At 46.9% G+C, this 13,082-nt stretch overlaps 1 protein-coding gene and 1 pseudogene across 3 annotated transcripts in view; one reads left to right on the forward strand and one right to left on the reverse strand.

The window, feature by feature from the left end:
- Pknox2 (PBX/knotted 1 homeobox 2) overlaps positions 1-13,082 on the forward strand; it is a 264,725-nt gene that overhangs the window by 61,677 nt on the left and 189,966 nt on the right. Inside the window, exons 1-2 of one of the 2 annotated variants that reach the window (XM_023701478.1) lie at positions 9,364-9,382; positions 9,750-9,819. The gene's annotated coding sequence lies outside the window, so the exon portion shown is untranslated. Of the gene's footprint in view, positions 1-9,363; positions 9,383-9,749; positions 9,820-13,082 lie in introns of those variants that run through there. The other variant, XM_023701477.1, reaches the window with a different exon arrangement.
- Positions 7-682, reverse strand: LOC101570879 (annotated as a pseudogene). Its single transcript, XR_001117298.2, has 2 exons — positions 643-682; positions 7-347 (listed from the first exon to the last, which is right to left on the reverse strand). The product of XR_001117298.2 is annotated as a histone H2A.Z pseudogene (transcript).

Raw genomic sequence — 13,082 nt, forward strand, 5'->3', positions numbered from 1 at the left:
GAATCCAGGCATCCTTTACACAGTCTTCTGTTGTCCTTTCTTCCCAATCAGAGACTTGTGGATATGTGGGATGACACCACCTCCCGCAATTGTAGCTTTGATGAGCGAGTCCAATTCTTCATCCCCACGAATGGCAAGTTGCAAGTGTCGAGGGATAATGCGCTTTACTTTCAGGTCTTTGGATGCATTTCCTGCCAGTTCAAGCACCTCCGCCGTGAGGTACTCCAGGATGGCCGCGCTATATACGGCGGCCGTGGCGCCCACGTGCCCGTGGCTGGTTGTCCTGGACTTCAGGTGTCGATGGATGCGGCCCACGGGGAACTGCAGGCCGGCCCTCTGCGAGCGGGCTGGGTATATGCTTTACACTCAGAAGTGGAAGCACATTTTTTAAGTCATTCTAGTTATTCTGTTCCTTTTTCAAGTCTATTTTTATTTTTAATTAATTAATTTCTTCATTAATTGTTATGTTACCTGGGCTGGAATCCAGGGCATTTGTACTGAACTGTATCCCCGGTCCTTTATCTTTTATTTGGGATCTCACTAAGTCACTAAGTTGCTCATACTGGGCTTGAACTTTTGATGATACTGCTTTAGCCTCCTAGAATGCTGGGAACTATTTTTATTTTATTCTTAAACCAGTACCTTTTGAGCACTTGCTGAACTTCCTTGGCTGGTGGCACATGCTCCAAAGGGCATTTCCTCCGAGATCCTGCAGCCATCCTGTTCTCATTTAAATGCCCACCCTGCACTTTCTAATCACCTTTCTCCCTTCCTGCTGCCTTTTTCTGCTTTGTGTTTATCACTATCTGAATGTCTGTCTGTCTGTCTGTCTGTCTAGCTAGCTATCTTATTTATCTATCTATGTATCTACCAACCTATCTATCATTTGCTCCTCCCATTTGCATGTGTGCCTCCTGGAATCGGGGCCTGTCCTTTGATCCCTGCTGTATTTCCTCTGTCAGGCATGGTGCTTGGTTTTATGGCATGGGCATAATTATTAGAGGAATAAATGATAAATGGATGATTGAATGAATCTGCTCCTACTTGCAAGGAGCTTACGGTCTGCTTCTGGGGGGGGAGACAGACACTTAAAACTGTGATATGAGGCAAAATACAGGGGGCCCAAGAAGTAGGTAAGCAATTGCCATTAGAAAGCCCAGCTTGGCTGAACTGGGAGGCTGTGCTCAGTCCTGGGCAGGAGTTCTGACAGCAGTGACCAAATGGCCACGTATTGAATGGCTACCATATGATGGTGTTACACATTGATTTTCTCATCAATTTTCATGACATCTTATTATTGTTATCAATTTCCAGGTGAGGAAACCAGGCCCAAGAGAAGTAAAGGAACTTGCCCAGGGTTATACTCTTAGTAAGGCTACCTACCTCTCGAGTCAGACCTCTTTTTCTTTTTATTCATTATTTTAGCTTTATTACATTTCTTTTCAATAAATGTTTTGCTTATGCCACTGGATCAATTTTTCAAACCTATATCTTGTAATGTGAGGAGCTATTTTGAACATAACAATAGGCAATGTATTAACCATTGTTACTCTCTTACAATCGTGTTTTGGAACTTTGTGTGATTATTTTTATTGTTTATTTTTCTTTTCTTTCACACCATGCTGGCCCCAGATTCAGGTGTGGTGGCGCATGCCTGCAGTCCCAGCACTAGGGAGGCTGAGACAGGAGGATCACTGTGAGTCTGAACTGTGTAGTGAGACCCTGTATCAAACAAACAACAATAACAACAAAAAGATGTGAAATAACTGTAATAAAATAAAGTAAAAATAAATTTCCTTTCAAAAATTGTAGAAGTAGCAGTGTTCACTGCAGCCAAGGCAAAGGTGTACGAAAAGCAGTGAGTTTCCAGGAGCACTGGATTCAGCCTGGCTCTGTCCTCACGCAAACTCCTGCAGAAACAGAAATCCGAACTATGCTCTCTTCCTTTTCTACAGAAATGGACCCACACTGCATACGTCATTCTGCTATTTACATTTCTTTCTTTGAACATTATGACCATCTCCCTTGGCAAGATGCAACTCCAACTAGCTTCTTTTAGTAGTGGCAGTGTGGTTGTGCCACATTAGCCAGTCACTCCCTGCTGGGTGGACACCGATGTTGTTTTTGCTTTTATCACTCTGTACAATGCTGCTTTATATTTCTGTACCAATAGTTTTCTTTCTTTGGGATACATTTGCAAGTTGAGGTTGCTCAACCTAAATATATGTTTAACATATTTTTAACAGTAATACATGTTAATTTTTAAAATGTATTTAGTACAGGATTACAGGGTCTCACACACAGATCGGACTCGTAGTGATCTGCCTGTTTTCCACCTCCCAAACACTGGGGTTGCAGGTGGACACCACCACGCCCAGTCTCAGTGGTCATCTCAGCATGCCCATGCCAGGGATTGGGATTGAAACCCAGTCCCTGCACCTGCCTAATCAGGCGCTTTAGTCCACTGAGCTATCTGACTGGCCCTCACTTCCTCTCTTCATGCTTTTCCCCAGGGCGCTGTCCTCTGGCTCACACCCCATCTGACCAGCCTGAGGACTCTTCCAGGAGGCTGCAGGGACCCCTCCTCCCTGTCATACCCAGCATGTGGGCCTGGGCGTGGCTCCGTTCTCTTGCTTGACCACTGAGGACTGTGGGTCAGGGGATCTGAATGATAGTCCCAAAGTGTGTCACTGACTTGTTGTTTGACCTTGACCAAGCCACTGACCCCTTCTGTGCGTTGTTTTCTCCGTGCACAATGGAAGGCAGTTAGTCATCCAACACGACATGTGCTACTAGCCACATGCAGTTATTGAGCACTTGAAATGTGGCTCATGCAACAAGAGACTGAATTTTACATTTTATTTAATTTTAATTAATTAGAATTTAATTGTAAAGAGCCTATATGTGGCTAGTGGCTACCTTATGGCATCACGTGGCTATGGAGAATGGGAATGCGTGGTGTCTGGCACATAGTAAACACTCAATAAATGCTTGCTATTATTAGGTCTTCTGTGTCTTGCTTTCTGGCCCACCGCACCTGACAGCCCTCAACGATGCCCCACACTGGTTGTCCTGGAGTCACCTGGGGGAGGGAGGAGGGTGGTGCTGCGGTGGTGCATGTCAGTAATGAGCCTCTCACTGACTGTTTCTGGTCGGCTACTTTCCCTGGAGGGTCATGGGAGCCAGAGTGGTATGTGGCCTGCTTTGCAAGTGATTAACATGGTGTAAGCAATCTGCACGGAGAGAAAAACCCCTCGGTTGGTATTCCATTATTCTGTTAGGGTTTCAGAGCCGGGATTAAGTGGACATGATTTCTTCCTATGGGCCATTAGTTTTGTTTTATTGCTGGTCTGATGGCCATTACCCTTTTTTGCCAATGCATTCCCCCATTAGGTTTGTACAATTAACAAAATATGTGCTGTTAGGGGTTTGATAGGAAGAGTGGGATGGAAATAAAGGGAGGGGGTGCTGCTGCCACACGGGTGGGGGTGGGGAGAGGCTAGCCCCAGGGGTGGACGGGCAGGAATCAAGGGGTGATGGGTGTCTTCAGCACCCATGCGCTGTCACAAGCATCCCTGGAAAAGTACAAAAAGGTCCTTTTGACTATGCCCTGGCTAGCTGTGGAGGAGGTGTCCAGGTGAAAGGATGGACTACTTAGTGGGTCCAGGTGAGAGTGGCACTGGCTGTCCTCCCCCGACCTGCTGCTACTACAGCACGGCTGGGAGACTAATGCCCCCCCCACCTGGTCCATGCTGTCACCTTGAACTGTTCAGCAGGCAGTGGGAGTCAGCCTCTCAGAGTCTAGACCCAGGACAGGAGACTTCTGGGGTGACATCTGCTTTCTCACTAGGGGGAAGAGAGCAGGACTTCCACCCAAGTAAAGGCTGGAGGTGTTGATCCCAATGTCATCATCCAACGGGTGCCACATGAAGATGCAGGACTGGCATGGTTAAAGCTTTTTTTTTTTGAGTAGAAAGAGAAATTTCCCAAATGTTTAGATATTGGCAGAATTTATCAAAACACCAGACAAGCAAAAGTCAACATAGGGGCTGCCAGTTGGCAGCTTCTGCCAGGCACTGAGGAATCTTGGAAGGGCTTTAAGGAGGGGTGGGCACCCTCTAGTTCGTGTTTCAGCAAGATCCTGTAGCATCATGTAAGGGGGTATATGGGCAAGAGAGGGTTAGCCTGGAGGCCAGGAGGCGGATCAGGGGTCCTGCACTCTTCTGGAGAGAGAAAACAAGGCACCTGGTCAGTCACAATGGCGTGAATGGAGGAACAATGATATTCCTGGGTCTTATTTCATGCACTGCAGAGGAAGTTCCCAAGCCAGGGAGGCCTGGTCTTACCAATGGTCCCTCGGCAGGGCCATCCTCTCTGTGAACCCACACCGCTATGTGTCTGTGGCCTTCACTTCCTGGGCGTGTAGGGTAAATCATTTCCTTTCACCTAGTGTAGAGCGATCTAAGCACCTCAAGTTCCTTCCCCAGTACAGGAAGACATAGGTTCAGCCTCATGTTATTAAGATGCCTTATAAGGTTTCAGATTCACACCTAGACTTATAGGTATGGACCAAAGATCAGAGGCCTTCCCTGGCCAGGGCCCAGGGAGTGTGGCTGAGGGAACTTCCGCAGGTCCTCCGCCACTGAACACTGAGACTGCCTGTGAAGCAGAGAGCTGAGGATGCGTATGGAATTAGAATTGATTTCTACCGGACTCAGAGGAAGGCCATGCAGTGTGCTCAGTGCCAGTGGGTAGGAGTCTTGGACCAGAGCAGTCAGTGCCAGGTAATTATTTCTTCACCTGATTACTCAGTCATTGTGTCATTGAAAGCCTGGTGGTCAGAGGCTAGAGGGAATGGACGCGGAGATGTTCTGGTGAGGCCTCTTTCCTCATCAGCACCATGATAGGCATGCTGCGCTGCCTAAGCAAGGTACTAAGAGCTGTCCCTGGACACTCATGTGGACAACTTCAGTGATAATGTGCATGTCAGGTGGGATTCCGTTTCTTCTTTCTTTTTTTTTTTTAATAATTTTATTGAGAAACAAATATCAATGAGACAGTTTCACAACCGATTACTGGCACATTTACAGTAATTAATACATTGCATATTGGTGTCTTAGTGGTTATTCATTGTACAAGATGCAGGTATGATATCCTGTTTTAAACACTATTATCGCAAACCTCTCTATTCATTGAATTAAGAGAGTGGAGCTGTATATCTGGAATTCCATTTTAAGAATCATCCAGTGATCTATCATTGTCAGATGAGGAAACTGAGGCATAAAGAGGTTACAGACCTTTGTCCAAGTTCAAACAGTAGAGTCGGTTATGGTGACACACAGCTATAGCCAAGACAAGAGGATTGCTATGAGTTTTGAACTATATAGCAAAACCCTGCCTCAAACCCAACAAACGAACCCAAGTGCAAGCAGTAAGTTAATGGCAGAGTCAGCGCCTAACGCATGTCTGGCTGAAGCTTGGTCTAGTGCTATGTGAAGCCACGGCTTGCCTGAGCCCGAGCTCATTTCCCACCCTCTTTCTGACCTGCCTGAGTGTGCCTCACAGAGGCTGGCACAGCTGTCGAGGATGCCAAGTCAACCCCACTGTCCTGTTTCTTCTGGTCCCTGTTCCTGACTCTTGTTCAGATAAACGTGACTATTCAACAACTCCCTCTTTGTTTGTCACTTGTTCCCAAATTCCCTTCATGTCTGTAAATGGGAATGCCGATCTCATTTGGGATTCCGTCGTCTCTTCATGGTGAATAAAGACTGAAGTTATGCTGGTTGCATTGGCAAATGGCTGAAGGCTTTTGACCTGATGTTTGCCTGCCCGGGTCACAGACTGGCTTTGGAAGACCCTAAAATATCATGTACATGGATGGGTGCCTGCAGTATCCTGGGCCAGGGAAGACTACTCCACTGGTGCATGGAGAGAGGTAGAAAGAGAGAGAGAGAGAGATAGACAGACAGACAGAGACAGACAGAGAGAGACAGAGACAGAGAGACAGAGATAGACACAGTGACATAAAGACAGACAGAGAGAGAGAGACAGAGATACACAGAGAAAGAGAAAGAGACAGACCGAGACAGTTTTTTGTGATGCTGTATGTTCAGTTCAAGTGATGACTTTGTTATGACGTTTTTCCCTTTCATATATTGAATTATTTTGAAATAATGGTGAAAAAAGACACTATTAATATTTTATCAAAATACAAGTTATTAATCTTGCCTGGCAAATGCGAGGTCCTGAGTTCAAGTCTTGGTACCCACCTCCCAAAAGTTATTAATCTCAAAACAAAAGTTATTAATCTCTTTAGCCTTATAATGCTTTAAAAATATTTTTGCAAATGGCTGAAATCCAAGGGAGGCTGGTCTAGAGCAGCGCAGACTTCTTCCTCTGGAGGCGGGTTTCACGACCTTCTGAGAAAGCCTGACTCCCTTTGGAATGGCTCTCACAGCTCTTTCACATTGAATTGAAAATCAGCTTCCTCTGCCACCTGCAGTTAGTCTTAACCCTACCTTCCAGAACAATTCAGTCTTCCATGTAATGTCTTCTGTCGTTTATAGGACCATCGCAAGGACTAGGGAACATGTTTCACTTAGCACGTTTAGAAGGGTACATAATGATACTGCTCTGGTTTCTTCTACCAGGACTTCTAGCTCCCTGCTTTCTAGTAATATTAAAAACAGCAACAGCAATTGATCGCGTCCACCGAGACTCCTTTTGCGTGAGGCGCTTCTCTATGCGCTGAAGGTTACATTAAGCCATGCAGTCCCAACAGCCACCCTCAGAGGTAGATCTGTTGTTATTCTCATTTTACAAAATGAAAAACTAAGGCACAGCAGAGATAAGGTCAAGTTGAGATTGACAGACGTACATATGGTGCAACTCTAGAACCTGCATTTTTATTTGCTAGACTTTTAGCCCACAATTTAAATGCTTGATGTCTTCTCTCACATCTCTTTCCTACTTGTCACTGCTAGATTCTTAAAACATGATGCCAGAATAACACTAGAACCAATGGCCTGGTAAGACCAGAGTAGAGATTGGCCAGGTCTTAGTTGGACACTGTATGATTATAAATGTAACCTAAGGTCGCACTTAGTGAGTCTGAGAGCAACACCATGTCCTGAACTTGCATTTGACTCAATTAACCCAGGTGATTTCTAAAAACTGTGTCACTGCCTTCTGTGTTCTTGCAATTGATTTCAAAACATAAGAGTCAGGTTTTATATATATATATTTGTTAGATTTTTATCATTAATTTTATAGAAGAGGAAAAATTTCAAAACATGGTATCATCTGATGGTTTAGAGTAATGAGACTGTGGACAGGTTTTTTTTGAAATTATTTCATTTATGGTTATCATGATGCTATTATGCAAAAGCAATAACTAGTAAAGCAAAACTGGACTTGTTAGTTGGGCCCTTCCTTTTGGCTTGCTATGTGTTGGCACGAGAGTACAGCAGCTTTGTGTCACCTACAGACAGAAAACCTCCAAGTCTTCTTCCAAGCTGTCCGTTCTCAGATGGGCTTCCCAGAGGGCAGGCATAGAGCACGAAGCTCCTGGTAATTTAATCTGGACACTTCACGTACTGACTACATATACTGGACTGAGCTCAGCTGTGGTAGGCAAGTGGTTTAACAAAACACTCATCAGAGCCACTTGCCAACCCAGGGCTGGTTCTAAGGCACTAGTTATGGATTCTGGACAGAATGAACGTTCAGTTTTTCAAGAGCTATTTCCGACTCATGCTGGGCACTCTGCTAGGCTCGATGAGTGAAAAGGTGCACAGGACATCATCCTTTTCCTCTGTTGCTCGCAGTCCAGTATCTCAGCATCAAAAGCTAAAAACTGTAATCACACAGATAATGGTAGACAGACACAGAGGCTGAACCTCTGGCTAGACGACATCGTTGAGAACTAGAGGAATCCTTTATTTTCATGAGCACATCTCTATAGTTGATACCTGAATCTTTTAACTGAAATTCCACCCTCTTCTAAGATGCCTATCTTGTCTGAATCAAAGGGAAAAATACTAAAGGGATTCTTCAGTAGCAGCGCTACCACCTACCACTTCCTGACTGGGAAACCTTCAATAGCTCTAGAAGCTCACAGTCCACACCTAATTCCTCCTGCCTGATGCTCAGAGCCTGGGTGCTTTGGCCTGCTCTAACTAGCTGACCTGCTTCCCTCCTCTGTTTCTTTCAGAGACAACAACCTCTCTACTGTCATAGGCCCTCTGTGCTTCCCCTTTTTTCTCTTCTTTTTAAAACAGAGTTTCACTATGCATTTCAGGCTGGCCTTGAACTCACTTTGTAGCCCAGGCTTTCCTGGAACTCATAGCAATCCTCCTGCCTCAGCCTGCCAGGGATTACAAGCATGTACCATCACCTAGTCCCCTGCTCACCCTCCCTCTGATTGCCCCTTTCTTTGACATGCCCTCTATTCATCAACAGGCCTGTATCACTCAGTTTTCTGTCACTGTAACAAAATACCTGAAATAATCCACTTATAAAGAGAAAAAATTCAGTTTGGCTCACAGTCTTGCGGGCTCTAGTCCACCATCAACTGTCCCTGTTGCTTTGGCCCTGCGGTTAGTTAGCACATCACCACAGGAATATGTGGCGGAGAAAATTGTTCAATCATGACTGGAAAACAGAAGAAAAAGAGAAGGGGCCAGGGTCTCACCATGCCCCTGCAGGGCACACCCCACTGATGTAAAGTCCTCCCATTTGTTCCCACCTTTCAAAGGTTCTATCACCGCCCACTAATGTCATGCTGGGAACCAGGCCCGTAACGGATGACCTCTGGGGGACATCACACATGCACACATCCCTAGCACCCTTTCCACCACGCAGATCTGCCCGTCCCCTCTTCTGAGGTCCTACTCACATTCTCGTGCCCCACCAGAGCTCCCTTGAGTGTCCCAACTCCTGCAGACGTCTGCTCTTCATGGAGAGAGAACACAGTTCTCTGGGACACAACTGAGCACAGCTGTTTGCATGGCTGTGTCTCACCTGCTGTTGCTTCTTATGGCAATCTTAGTTTTTACTTGCAACAGGACCCATGGACTTTGTTCTGCAAGTGTCGATCACAAACACCTGATAGATATGTGCTGGTTGCTGAAATTGTTTTATTCCAGAAAGAGGATTAAAGGCAATCAGGGTTTTGGACTTTCCATCTTGTCTTCATCATTCTTTGCCATGTGCCCTTTCCTTCCGGCCCAGCCGAACTCTTCATCTGAAAGTTCCTAAGAATTTCGTTGCCCACCGTATACGATGCAGGCAGTTCTGTTGTCTGCCGGATGTGCAGCGCCCTCTGTCTGGAAGCTTCCATGGGGCCCTTAGAACTCCATCCCCACTCAGGACTCTCCAGCAGGTGAGAGCCGCCAGTGAACAAAGACTGCTCCTTGGACAGTTTGGGATACTCGCTAGCTAAGTGCGCTTTTCTCTCTGGGGCTCCTACACAGACAGATCCAAAACTCAAAAGAAATAGAAGCACCCAACAGGTACAGGACAGCGTGAGTCTGCATCCGCAGCCTGCTTAGCTGTTAAAACCCTAATCGTTTGCACCAGAAAGCCTTTGCCAGGAAGCTTGCCCACTCGGCACCGTGGGCTCAGAGCTGCGAGCAAGTGCCCGCTTTCCTCCCCGGCGGATCCCCCTCTGCGCCCACCCCAGCTCTACCCTGCCTCTCACCCCCGTGCAATCTTACACAGTCTATAAAGATGTTTTCTTTTATTGGCAGGTGAATTCTGGAGCAGGATGCTGAGGCTTTCTGTCCTCCATGAGGCTCACTAGAAAGGGGGCTGTGAACTGTAAGTAACTTTGATTGACATTTTCCACACCGACTCAATAAGGTTATGGGTTCAAGGCCATCCCTGAACCTGATCTTTAACAGCCGGGCATTGTGTAAGAGTGACACTCAACAATGAGCTAGTCAGCATGTAAAATACAGTGTAGCTCTAATTAGATTATGTCTGAGTGTGACAAAGCAGCCCTGTAACATGACATGCTATTTAATTAGACTGTATTGATTGGACAGTAAGGTGGACTTGACGTGTTACATGTGTCACGGATGCTGGGAAAGGAAATCTTGAGTCTGCAAGGCTACTCAGACCTCAGCGACCACTGCCTATGGGCCATGTTTGGAGGACAAAGAAGTAGCGACACCATGAGTTCCCAAACAAGGCCAGATTCATAGCCTACACTTAACATTTACATCCTGTTATTTCTGGGGAGGCAGGAGGAAATACCGCTGACCACTTCCCTTGCCTCTGCCCAGTGAGAGCTTCATACCTAAGTATGAGCGTAAGTGTGGGTTCCTGTGGCCTCTTCCCACTTGCAGGAGCCTGCCCTCCTGTGGGAGCTGGCTGAAGCCCAGCCTGCTCCATGGATATGATACTCTAGCTCGAAGTGAGTTTTCCCTCTTCTGAGGTTCGGAAGCACTTACACGCTGCCCTGCCCTCTAGGTGGCCCTTTCTGTGCCCTCTCCAGTGGGGTGACAAGCTCCCAGGGCGTAAAGCCTGGGCCTCCCCCAGGTCTGCACGCTGTGCCTTAAGTCCAGTAACCACTGGTGATTGGCAGTTGGATGCCTGGGCTGCCCTGGGCGGCGTGACTCCTGCACTCTGCTGCTGGGGCTACCCGAGACCAGGTTGCTGCTGCGCTACGACTTTGATAGTACATTGGCTTCCAACCAGTCCATGGAATTATAAATGATTAACCGTTATCAGCGCACATCTTCACCTCTGTGTAAAAATAGATTGACTGTAATGAGTATTTGAATAAATCATAAGAATAGCTGCCCTGCGATCGGCTAACATCCTGCCGATGGCTGCCCGGTGAGTGAGCAGGGCGCCAGCCCTCCCGCCTAATGGCCTGAGATTCAGTGCTGGTTGCCTGTGTGATTGACGGGCCTGGGCTCCCAGGACACCCCCTCTGCAGCTCAGGCTCAGCAGTGGTTGGCTCCCAGGGCCGAGCGGGTGGAGAAGGGTGTCTCCCTCCCTCCTATTCCAGGAAAGCTTGCCTTGAGATGGGTCTGGGAGGGGTGGGGAGCAAGAGTAGAAGATAATGACCTTTGTGAGAATCGATGTCTCCTCGCACCGGAGGTTAGAGGGGCGTCATAAGTCAAGTCAAGTGTGAGGAACAAGCTAAGCATGAACCTTAATGAGAGCTGAGTGTAGGGGAGAAATCCATCTGTACCTTCCCTCCCAGGCCTGGAGGGCAGCCGGGCACCTCAGCTCTGGGCCACCCACACCCAGGGGGAGTGCCTTTGCAGGGACACTCAGACCTCAGTAAAGATCTAGGAAGAGCAGATTTGTTCAGGTCCCAGCACTCTGGAAACGGGAAGGGCTCGAGTGACCTTTCACGCAGTGGCTCTCCAAAGCCACATCAGACCTTTTGGAGAGGGAGAAAGAAGAGAGGCAGCAGGCTTAGGGTGATGGGAACCAGGTAAGGAGTAAAGAGTCTGAAAGTCTGAAGTTTCCGGGAGAAGACCAACGAGGACTGGATCTGAGTGGGAAATAAGCATTTCAGTTTCATTCCAGCGGTGTTCAGTTACTAAGCTGTATGACAAATCACCTCCAAAACACAGCGGGCTGAACAACATTTATTGTACTCATGTGTACTCTGAGTCAGGGATTTAGACAAAGCAGGGTGGGGACAACGTGTTTCTGTTTTACCAGGCCTGAGATTTCACATGGGTCAGTCCAAAAGCTGGTGCACGAGTCCTCCATGGGTTCCTTCATTCTGCACTTTGAGGCTCGCTGTTGGCTAAGACATTAGCTGGGATTATCAGCAGGCCCCAAGTGACCTCTCTAGGGAGAGAGAAAAAGGTAGGTGGGAGCTGTACTGCCAGTGGAGGGCCAGCTTTTGTGGCTGCAGCTAGCTCTGGAGAAGACAGGCTACTACGACTCATGTTTGCCAAGTATTTGCTAGCAGTTTGGTATAACCAGTCTCATCTATTTTCCATAAAGAGTGAAATGAATCTTCTGTGAAAGGGAAATGTGTTCCTCGTAGAAAGACAGGTAAAAGAAACCCATGTGAGATAAAACAAACTGTCCTTTGATTAAGAATGTCTGAGTTTCAAGGCCAGACTAGACTTCTTTGCTGGGCAGGACGTGGTGATTCTGTAGGTCCGGCAGCTGGTAGAAACCTCAGCCTCCTAGGCCATCTCAGCAAGAGTGGGTCCAGTGTGCAGTTGGTAGTGTGAACTGTCTGCTCTAAGATGTCTTAGATCTGGCTTAGATCTGAAGGCTTTCCCTTTGTTGGCATCTGGATTCCCTCCATCTCTATTGGTGTGGTCTTTCAGGCTGGTGTGGTTTTCAGCCAAAGATCAAGGCCGACTTGGCGACAAGGGGCATGCTGGGGATGGGGAGTTCCAGGCAGCCCTTGCTTCCTGGCCCGTCGGGCCTTCAGCTGTACTCTAATTTGGGAAGGGCCTGCCCTCAAGGAACCAGGTTTTCTTCTCTTTTCCATGTTCATGATACAAATACAGCTGAAATTTTGAAGAGAATCTGAGTAATTTATGAGGACAGAAGCAAAATCCAAGCAGCCAAAGGGCAGAGACCAAGCCAGACCATGCTGACCGTTGCCCCAGATGCATATATAAGGGCTGTAATTTGAGATTAGCTAATGTCGGAAGGGAGAGGCAGGGAAGAATGGGGTAAGTGTTTTTGAGATTGATGAAGATGTACTGGGGTTTGTCAGGAAAGTCTTGGGTTCTTCCATATCAGCTTAATACAAAAATAAGTAAGCAACATTCGCTGGATAGTTCCTACCTAGTGCATGCGAGGCACTACAGTAAGGCCTTCGTGTGTCATTTCTGATTGGCCCTGCTTTATGCGACCCTGCTATTATCATGGAAATGAAGGCCCAGACAACAAGATAAGTACCCTAAAAAAAACCAGTAAGCTGGCAGCCATGTTGAGGCCAACGTACCATTCTGTGGACTTAACTACTTCACTATAGGTCAGTGTACAGTGTATGTATGTTGGACAGTATCACACTGAATCCCGTTGATGTGTACAGTTAACATATGTTCATAAAAATCAAAGATTGCTAAATTTTTGTTTTTATTTTT

Source organism: Octodon degus, unplaced genomic scaffold, assembly GCF_000260255.1.
Source record: "Octodon degus isolate 3935 unplaced genomic scaffold, OctDeg1.0 scaffold00136, whole genome shotgun sequence".
Taxonomy (NCBI): domain Eukaryota; kingdom Metazoa; phylum Chordata; class Mammalia; order Rodentia; family Octodontidae; genus Octodon; species Octodon degus.